Source organism: Hydra viridissima, unplaced genomic scaffold, assembly GCF_058129835.1.
Source record: "Hydra viridissima isolate aposymbiotic clone 2 unplaced genomic scaffold, HvirCarnegie_v1 scaffold_1, whole genome shotgun sequence".
In the NCBI taxonomy this organism is placed as follows: domain Eukaryota; kingdom Metazoa; phylum Cnidaria; class Hydrozoa; order Anthoathecata; family Hydridae; genus Hydra; species Hydra viridissima.
Genome location: NW_028324300.1, coordinates 29616936 through 29628134, shown reverse-complemented (window position 1 = coordinate 29628134; position 11199 = coordinate 29616936). Strand labels below are relative to the sequence as shown.

Genomic DNA, 11199 nt, shown 5'->3' with positions numbered 1-11199 from the left:
TGAGCCTGTCAGCATTAATTTAAACACTCCCGGTGAGATCAGAATCATCATTGAGCAGCAAGATTTGTTCACGCATCCTTATGAGTCGTACCTTTTGATTGAAGGAAGGTTGACCAAAGCGGACGGAACCTCCTATGCAGATGCAGATGCAGTTGCTCTTGCCAACAATGGTATCATGCACCTGTTCAGTCAGATTTCTTACCAGTTGTCGAATCAGGAGATTGAAACCGTATACAGTCCAGGTCAAGCTAGCACCATGCTGGGTTTCATAAAATATCCTGTAGAGTTTCAAGTGTCAGAAGGAATGAATCAGCTGTGGCAAAGAGACACCACTGCCCTTGCTGATCTTGTAAACAACAGCGGTTTTAACGCAAGACAAGACTACATCATTAAGAAACCAGCGGATAAAGGCACCTTTTCATTTTGCTTTGAATCACATCTTTGGCTTTTGCGATGATTCCGAAAAAGTTCTTTACGGATTCAAGCACACCATAACCCTTGTAAGAAAAAGCGACACGGATGCCATTTTCAAGAGCGCAGAAACAGCCGCAGGAAAAGTCACCTTGAGCAAACTGTCTTTGTTCATGCCTCATTTCAACCCATCCGTAATGGCAAGCAACAATTTGTACAAGCTTATCGAGTCCAAAGTGGAGGCTCCATTAGTGTTTAGATCTCGACAGTGCGACACCATTGCTGTTCCAGTGTCCAATACGTTCAGTTGGAGGTTGAGTGCAAGATCGGCTAGCGAACGACCGAGATACATCATTGTTGGATTCCAGACCAATAAAGACGGCAGTCAAGATTTAAATCCATCCGTTTTTGACCATTGCAATTTGAAGAACATGTATATCACCTTAAACAGCGAGAGGTATCCTGCTGTGGATTACGACATTGACTTTAACAACAACAAATTTTAAAGGATCTACAGAGACTCGTGCAAGATTTTCCACAAGATTTTTGGTGTTCACGAAATACTCGCTCAACCCAATTTGACAGCTCAAAATTACAGGTACATTTGTCCTCTTTTCTGTTTTGACGTGAGCAAGCAGGCTGAGAGGTTAAAATCAACCGTTTTGGACGTGCAAATTAAGGCTATCTTTAACGCAAACGTTCCTAAAGATACTCAGGCCTTTGCCATTGTCATTTCAGACAAGCTGTTGGCTCTCAAATCTGACGGCAACAAGTTGAGCGTCATCTACTAAGAAAAAAAAAGGACATTTAATAAAAGGATGAAATATGCGAAAAAGGATTTGAAAAATTTACTTATCGAGAATGGCGTTTCGAAAACGTCGAAGAGCAAAATGGGTTTGGCAATGATTGCGCTGGAGAACCATTTGATCGACAAAAATGCGATGATGGAGGATGTCAAGCCGATAGACTCCAAATACAAAAGACTCCGTTCGATTCGAAACCATCCCGTGACTGTCAAAATAACTCATGCAGAAACAGGGGAGGTGACCGAATATGGATCTCTTTTCAAAGCGATGAAAGAGACGGGACACGGCAACAATTATTTTGAGAAGCGAAACGGAAAAATAGATGAAAAAGGAATTAAGATCGAGATCATTAAATAAAAATGACGTTTCACCCGTTTTTTCTGGAGTGCAGTCGAAGAGAGTCTGATGAGAAAAAGAAAAAGCAGCTCGAGGCTCTTGCGTTCAAGGATGTCCCGTTCAACGTTCCTGAAACATACAGCGATGAAAAAAGAGACGAGCTTTACGCGATGTTGTGGGAAGAAAAAAAAGAGGACGACTTTTCTTGGATGGAGAAGAAAATCAAAGAGCGCAACAAGGAATGGTGTCATTTGAACAAGCAAGAAAAGCTGAGAGCCATTGACAGATGCGTTCTTGAAATGGACTGCGAATGGGAAGAAAGGAAAAAAATATCATCAAAACTGAAAATGGAGACGATGCTTCAAAAATTCGAATGCTTTCCTTTTGCTGAAAAAAAAATTGAATTCGAGTTGAATCATTGACAGCGATTAAAAAAGATGGGTAATAATCAGAGCAAAATTGTTAAAGATGAATTTTCCAAACTCATTGAGAGAAAAAAAGAGTTGACTGAGGAAAGAAAAAAGTTGGCAGAGAGAAGAAAAGAGTTGACAGAGACGAGGGAAAGATTATTCCCGTGGCAAGGAAGACCAAAAAGAGAGTTGCTCGAAAAAATAGAAAATCTAGAAGCGATGTTATATAATCGATATGCATATGATGAAGAAGAAATTAAAGAGTTGAAAAAGGAGTTGGAAGAGGAAAGAATGAAAAAGTTGGAATATGAGGGAAGAAGTGAAACATGTGAGGAAAGAGCTGAAAGAAGAAAGTTGGTTAAAATGAAAAAAGAGTTGGCAGAGGAAAGAAAAAATTTGGCAGAGAGAAGAAAAGAGTTGGTGGAAAAAATGAGAGAGTTGAAAAAGGAAGGAGAAAATAAAGTGGATAAACTCATTGAAGAAATCAGACAGCAAAACAAAATGCTTGAAAAGATTTTCAAACTCAAATGCAAGGTTCGTCAAATTTTGCGTAGACCGTTGATGAAAGATGAGTTTAAAAATAAATACATGCCAGTTCACGAAATGATTCAAAACCTTCGCCATGACAGAATGCAGTCGCTCAAGAAATTACTGAAAATTCCTATATGTAAAAAAGACGAGTACAAGATTAATAGACTTTTTGGTAGTGATCTGTATTATCTAAATGATTTATTAATAGGTATGCCAAGAAGATTATTTGAAGAATATGATGAGGAAGAAGACATGCTTATGAGTGACGAAGACGCTCTACAAGAGATTAGGGTCTTTATTAATCTCATGCTTCCACCTTCCGAAGATGAGGACCGTTAAGATGAGGAGAGTGAAGATGAGGAGAGTGAAGATGATTTTTAGATTCTTTGGATCCTTTTTTTTTAATTCTTTTTTAAGAATTGAAAAAGTTCTTGCTGAAAAAAAAAATGAACTCGAGTTAGAGAAATGACGATGGATGTAAAAAAAATGAGCAGTGACAATGGGTATATTTCTTATGATGAAGACGAAGAAGAAATGGAGTTGGTAGATATGAGAATACGGTCTGACAATGATGATGAGGCTGAAGAAATGGGGAGATGGTTGGAAAGAGAGTTGAAAGAGTCTGAAAACGATATCATTGCTGAGGAGTGGGAAAAATTCTCTTCGTCTTCTTGGAGATTGGGAAGATTTTGCGCTCCTGCTGCTTGATGTGATCGCTGATATTTCTTTTAATTCTCTTCGGGGAATCGAAAGATGTTTGCTGAAAAAAAATTGAACTCGAGTGAAAGAAAAAACGCATCAAAAAAAGATGTGTGAATCGATGAAATCGTTGAAAAGAAAGGGTGAAGAAAGGGCGATAAAAGATTACACTAAAATGACAAGGGAGCAGCTCATTGAAGCGATAAGAACAACAAGACCTGTCATTGGACCTGTTTCGATGGATGAATTGAAAAGAAGGCGAGAAGAGATAAGAAGAATGAGAAAAGAAGAAAGGAAAAGATTGTTTGATGAGGCTCTGAAAAGTGCAAAAAGGGAGATTGAAAAGAGATTAAGACGTGATGAAGAGACAAGAGAAAGACGTGATGAATCGATGAGAAGACGATTGGATGAAGAGATGAAAAGGCTGTATGAAGAGAACCGTGGAAAAATTTTTTCACATCCTTTGTTTGATGCAAGATTCTTTAAGATCACAAGTGATATGGATGGTTTGCAACTCTAACTGCCCATGTCAAAGATAAATTTTTTAATTTTTTTTGAAGAATTGAAAAAAATTGAATTAAGATAAATAAAAATCTTTCAGTAATAAAAATGCATTACACGAAAAATGCTTTGAGAGAGTTGTTGAAGGAAAATGGTGTTACCAAAACATCAAACAATTTGTTGACTTTGACACTGATCGCGCTGGATAACCATTTGATTGATAGAGACGAATTAATGACAAATGCGAAAGAAAAAAGACCTGTGGGTAGACCGAGAATACATGCACCAAAAGAAAAGAAACCATTCGATCCTGAATGGAGAAGACTTGTTGGCATTAGAAATCATCCTTTAGCTTATAAGATAACTTTTGTGGAAACGGGTGAGGTGACTGAATACAAGTCTCATTACCAATTAAGAAAAGAAACGGGTCACTACTGGAAATACTTTGACAATAAACACGGTTATCAAATAGAAGTGATTACGCCGTGAAATTTTAATTTGTAACAAATTAAAATTTAAAATCTCAACAAATTGAATTGGCTTAAAGAATTTTTTCTCTCTATATAAAAAAATGGAAATGTTTAACATGAAAAGTCTGAGAGAGATGGCCCAAGAGCAAGGTCTCAAAGGCATCTCAAGGCTTAGAAAAGCCGAGCTCATTGCTGCTATTGAAAATCACAGCATTGGATCTGGTCCGGTTCCTTCGACAAGGCCGTTGCCTGCTCCTCGTAGACGAACGACAGAGGCGAGACCGTTACCTGCACCGAGACCTGTTTCCAATGACTTGATCTCGTTCGGTCCTGCTCGTTTGCAAAAGGATCTACAAAATCGAGTAACAAGAACTGAATCATCCATCCTTGAAACACCTGTTGTCGATTCAACAAACGTCATTGCTCCAAAACCTGTTCCTGCACCTAGATGGCTTTCAAGAATTGTGACATCTTTCTCCAACGGTTTTAACCAAGTGCTCTCTGCCATTGATCCCTACGTTACTGAATCGGTGAAGAATGCAGTGAGCAATGTGGGCAACGAAGTGAAGAGAACGGTGGGATCTCTCAAATCATTGACACTCAAAGCAATCGCGCGATCAGCAGTTTACAAACCACAAATAAAGTTTGAGTTGACTAATCATGCTATAAAACACGTCACTGAAAAGTTTTCATACAGCCCCTCTGTTCGATACGAAGACCCTGAAGCCTTTTTAAACATGGTTAAAGAGGCTTCCATTAAAGTCATTAAAAAAAGCGCAAAAACGAACCTTGTTTTAGTCTGCGAAATGGTGCGTGTGAATATTGCTACTGGAGAAGAAAATCTTCGAACTGTGGTCTTCCCTTCTATATATGAAATTATTCTCGAATCAACAGACAAAAGAGAAAGCTTTGAAACATGGAAACAAAGAATTCTTGAAAACATGTTCAACTACAACAAGGAAGGATCCAATTGGAGAGTCAACAAAATTTTAAGAGTAGAAGTTAACATGATCGATTGGATACCTTTCAGTGGTTCTTCCTACATAAAGTTACATAAAACGTTGGAAGACAAAAAAGCTGTCATCAACATGGAAAACGGTGACAATAAATGCTTTATGTGGTGTGTTACCAGAGCTCTTAACATGAAATCTATGCATAATTCAAGAATTGACAATGATCTTATTAAAAAATCAGAAGAGCTCAATTGGAATGGAATGGAATTTCCTGTAAAGACCACTCAAATAAAAATGTTTGAGAAAAATAATCCAGATATTAGCATCAACGTCTTTGGATACGAAGAAAAAATAATCCATCCTTTACGAATATCCAAATTTTTAGATCGAAAGGATAATATCGATTTGCTGCTCATTTCAAACAAAAACACTAACCATTACTGTCTCATTAAAAGCTTAGACCGATTGGTTGGTTCTTCATTAACAAAAGGAAAAAGAAAACAACATATTTGCAGAAATTGCATGCAAGCATATGACCAAGAAGAAAAGCTTCAAAAACATCAAAAAGACTGCTATAAACACATCTCGGTTCGAATTGAACTTCCTAAAGAAGGAACCACCGTTCAGTTTAAAAACTACAACATGTCCATGAGAGTTCCGTTTGTGGTCAATGCAGACTTTGAATGCTTCACCAAACCTGTCAACACTTGCACCCCTGACTCAAAACAGTCGTACACCAAAAAATACCAAAAGCATGTTCCAAGTTCGTTCAGCTACTTCATCAAATGCTTCGACGAAACCATTTACAAGGGAAAGCCAGTCATGTACACAGCAGAAAGCGAAGAGGATGACGTGGCTCAAAAGTTTATCACCAGGCTTCAAGCAGACCTTACAGAGATTCGGAATAAAAGCGATTTACTTCAACAACATGGAAAGAAAAGAAACTCAAGACGGATGAGGATAAAAAGAAGTTTAAAGACGCAACCGAATGCCACATTTGCAAATAGGATCTTAACGGTGACAAAGTGTGGGATCACTGTCATTTGACTGGAAAGTACCGTGGTGCTGCTCACAAACAATGCAACATTGATTACCAAATCCCAAGTTTCATACCCATTTTTTTACACAATTTGTCCGGTTACGACAGCCACTTGTTTATCAAGAAATTAGCTGGAAAAGACGGAAAGCTAACTTGCATACCCAACAATGAAGAAAATTACATCAGCTTCTCGAAAAAAATCAAAGTGAGAGACTATATCGATGAAAAAGGTAAACCTCAAAAAGTGATGAAAGAAATGAGGTTTCTTGACAGCATCAGGTTCTTGCCTTTCGGTTTAGACAAACTTACTAAAAATCTAACCGATGAACGATGCATGAACGTTAGAGAACATTATCCTGAAGATAGGCAGTTCAACTTGATTAGAAAAAAAGGCGTTTACCCTTATGATTGGGTAGACTCCATTGAAAAGTTTTCCGAAACGCAATTGCCACCAAAAGAAGCCTTTTATTCCAGACTAAACGATAAACACATCACTGATGAAGAATACGCACATGCGCAAAAAGTTTGGAATGTATTTGGATGCAAAACGTTTAAAGATTACCACGAGCTGTACAACATCTCAGACGTGCTCATTCAGACAGACGTTATTGAAAATTTTAGATTTACACAACCATTATCCTTTGGCTCCTGAAAGATTAACCATTGGAAAAGTAGAAAAGCTGGTTCCCAATTTAAACCCAAAAAAGAAATACGTCGTTCATCATGAAAACTTAAAACTTTATGAACGAATGGGCTTGATCGTTACCAAAATTCATCGAGGCTACACCTTCAGAGAAGAACCTTGGATGAAACCATACATCGATTTCAATACCGAAAAAAGAACAGAAACATCATTTGAATCTGATAAGGAATTTTTCAAACTCATGAACAACTCTGTATTTGGAAAAACCATGGAAAACATTGAAAATCATGTTGACGTTAGACTCATCACCACAAGAAAAGAAGCTTTAAAATTATCCAAAAAACCTCAATTCGAAAGCTTCACCATTTTTGATGAAAACTTAATCGCAGTTTAAATGAAGAGGAAAAAGCTGGTTTACAACAAACCTGTTTACTTGGGAATGTGCATCCTAGACATCAGCAAAATTTTAATGTTTCAGCAACACTATGACTACATGAAACCTAAATACGGTGATCGCTTAAAATTACTCATGACTGACACAGACTCGCTCTTTTACGAAATACAAACGGAAGATTTCTATAAAGACATTGCTGATGATGTACTTGAAAAATTTGACACGAGCGAATTTCCTAAAGATCATCCTACCATTCAAAACTTTGGATTTGACGTTGGGTTTAAAAATAAAAAGGTCATTGGAGAATTCAAAAACGAAGCCGGTGGGAAGCAAATCACAGAGTTTGTTGGTCTTCGACCCAAGCTCTACTCTTACACCATACATAATGAAGAACACAAAAAATGCAAAGGTGTTCAAAAGAACGTGGTTAAAAATCACATCAAACATCAACATTATAAAAAATGCTTAACGGATAAAAAAGAACATCTTGTCACCATGAACGTTATCCGATCTCATCTTCATGAAAATTACACAGAAGAAATTAACAAAGTCGCACTCAGCGCTAACGATGATAAAAGGATACTATTAAATGATCACACTCACGGAACCTTAGCCATCGGACACTACAAAACACGGTAAGAAATTTTTTTTGATTCAAAAGGCTTAGACAGAATAAAAAAGCAACAAATATACAAATAACATCATTATTTTTATATCTTCTTATCACATCACCCATCTTGCAAAATAACATTGAAACACACCAATATATTACGCTATCAATGTCACAGAACACGATGAATCATAATGACAACACATCCTTAACTATGCAAAAGGGTCCATGGCTCAGAACCCGCATTTTATATCTACTATCTCCTCTTATAGCAGCTGGTTTTAAATGTGTTTCCGGATTTCTGCCTTGACTATATACAAAAAACCAACTAATAATTCTAAAGAATTATGTATATTTTCGTAAAGGTCCATGGGTAGTTTATTACAAGCACATAGTTTACTGATTTGTGATAAACTAATAGAATTTAGAAATTAGATTGTTCGCTAATAATTAATTTCAACATGGATGGACAGAGAGGCGGAAAGAGAAGTTTTAAAGAAACCCACCTTTACAAATGTGTAATTTGCAAGTGTCTTATAATGCTGCTTTCCAAAAAAACAATTATTTTCTTGACCTATTATTGTTTAATTAACTTTCTCTTTTTAGCGGCTGTCCGAGAGACATATCCAATGGAATCAGAGAAGACTGTCCATAAATTTATTCAGAACATGTTCAAAACGCACCAACACACTTTGCATCGCTTAGCGGAAATAGGATTTTGTGCATATTTTTTAGTGATTTTTCATATTTAAACTTTTTAAGTTTTTTTTTTTTTGCATTTAGTTTTTAACTCTTTATAAAAAAAAAAACTATTTTAAGTTTTTTTAAACTTTTGACATCTTAACACGTTCGCTGCCGAGCTATTTTAAACTATGCTTTATTTCTTTGCTGAGCCATAATATCTGCAATGATTAATTTTTTCCGAGACTGTTTTACGTAATTTCATTCTCATTGCCAAGGCCAGATATCAACATTTCAATTAAAAAATATTTTTAATCTGAAATAATTCTTCAGTATTTTTTATTCTGAATATAACTGACAAAAAAAAAGCACTAAGAGTATAATCGTAGTTGGCAGCGAAAATGTTAAGGGTTTTTTTGAGGTTTTAAAAAACTCGCATTTTTGTTAAAATCCTTTCAAAGTATATGATAAGTGTTAAATTTCTATATTATTTTTATGCGAAATTAAAATAATCATGTATTTAATTGAATGTAAAACTAGAAATAGAAAAAAAGGATTTTGGCATGGCATTTTTTTGCTGATTTTTTGATTTCTTAAACATTGATTGATTTGAGCATGTGGTCACAGAGGTCGCCTCGTTTTTATTGAATAAAATATAGCAACTGCGAATTGAATTTACTGCCATGCAAAAAAATTGAGGCGACCTCTGTGACCTCATGCTTAAAAATCATTTTTACTATTGTGAATTTTATTCAAAAACCGACTAAATTCTGTGAAGTAAATGAAAATTCCGTAGTTCAATAACTTCCGGTAAGTTTTTATTTGATTCAGTTTTACCTTGCGATGATTTTTATTAACTATCGAAATGGCTACATTCACTCTTCGTCAACTTTTAACACATACATTTCCCCCAAGGCATATATTCTTAAGAAAAATTTTTAAAGCCGTTGCAAAACTTTTGGAGTCTAAGTTTATTGCACTAAATAATGCTGATTGTATGGTTAGTTTCAAAATTTTTCGAAGACGAGCTTTTGAGTTTATAAAAAACATTAGCAAATGTAGAAAAAAAAGCAGTTTGTTCTTCACTAAATACAAAGATTTTCTGGATAAAAAAATAGAATACAAATCATATGTCTGGTAAGTTTTTTATTAATTCTAAAATAAAATGTTATATATATATATATATATATATATATATATATATATATATATATATGTAGCTTAGAAACAGATCCTGAGCAACAGATAAGGAAATATGAGGAGGGACAACTTATTTTAAAAGAGGGTGAAAAGCTGATTCAGCAGGGTAACCTGCTCATCAAGCAGGGTGAACAAAAAATGAAGGAGGGCCAATTAATACTTGAAGGTCTTAGACTGAAGTTAAACAGGTACGTATGTGTGTGTATATATATATATATATATATATATATATATATATATATATATATATATATATATGTATATATATAAAGTTAAAAGTTGAACACACATTTTATACTTGTTTTAGGAGAAATACTGTAACAATGGGAACACCTGAAGCACCAAAACCTAGAAAATCTTTTTTAGAACTTACGAGTAGGATGAAACGTAAAAGAACTGATAATCTTCAGGGAAAAGAGCTGGAAGAACTTCAACATGCTGTAAAAAGGTTTGCATCTAATCCCTCTACTGTACCCAGGTCTAATTTATATGGTCCAAATTTATCATTGCATACTTTTTGCAATTTGAGACTAACAGACAGAACATGGGCTGAATTTAAAAAAATTGTTACACAAAATCATCATCTTGTTCCTCCAGGTTTAACCAAGTTAAAAGAATACAAAAAATTGACATATCCAGAGCAGGTGAAATATTCAGAAACTGAAGTAAAATGTAGTCTATTCAATATGATCAAACATTCAGTTTCTAGAGTGTTTGAGTATCTTTTGGAGGATGATGATAATTTTATTAAATTTTTAGCACAGGAGGAACGAGATAACATATATGTTATTTGCAAAGTGGGTGGTGATGGTCAGAGTGACCAATCTGAATTTCAGAATGCAGCAACTATGAAGAGAGGTGTGGATGATTCCACTGTGTATAGTATAGTGTTTGTACTGTTGGAGATTTGAAGTGGAAAAAAGATACTATGGAAAAATTGTAATCCAAATAGTCCAGATGCAACCCGTCATCTTATGTTTTGTTTTGCCAAAGAGACTACTAGTTTTATTCAAGAGAAGTTTGAACATTTACAAAATGAAATTTTGTCTTTAGAGAATATTAAGTTTACACTTCATGACAATACTTTTGTTATAAATTCAAGTTTGTCAACTATTTATACCACAATGAATGATGGTAAAACACTTAATGCTGTGGTATCAAAAATGCTTTAAAAAAATATAGCATCTCAGTGCTGTCATGTATGTCAAGCAAGTCCTAAGGAGTTTAATTTGGAAACCATTTGGAATAAAGATAAAGATGTAGACAAGAATATATTGAAACTTGTAATTTGCAGTCTTCATTTGTGGATATGCAGCAAGGAGTGGGTTTTCAATACTGCTTGCAAACTTCCAGCAGTGAAACAAGGAAGAAAAATTCCAGCAAAAAACAGCCAAGAATTTATTGAAAACAAAAAAAAATTCCAGCACTTATTCAAAATACAATTAAAAATAAGGGCATCTTTTGTCAGGAAGGGAAGTGGTACATCCAACACTGGCAATGTTGCACGAAAATTCT

General features: G+C 35.3%; 1 pseudogene across 1 annotated transcript; it reads left to right on the top strand.

Moving 5' to 3' along the window:
- The first annotated feature begins 9553 nt into the window (after nt 1-9553).
- On the top strand, nt 9554-10946 carry LOC149894404 (uncharacterized; annotated as a pseudogene). Its single transcript, XR_016456557.1, has 3 exons — nt 9554-9621; nt 9705-9872; nt 9992-10946. The product of XR_016456557.1 is annotated as an uncharacterized LOC149894404 (transcript).
- Nucleotides 10947-11199: the final 253 nt, after the last annotated feature.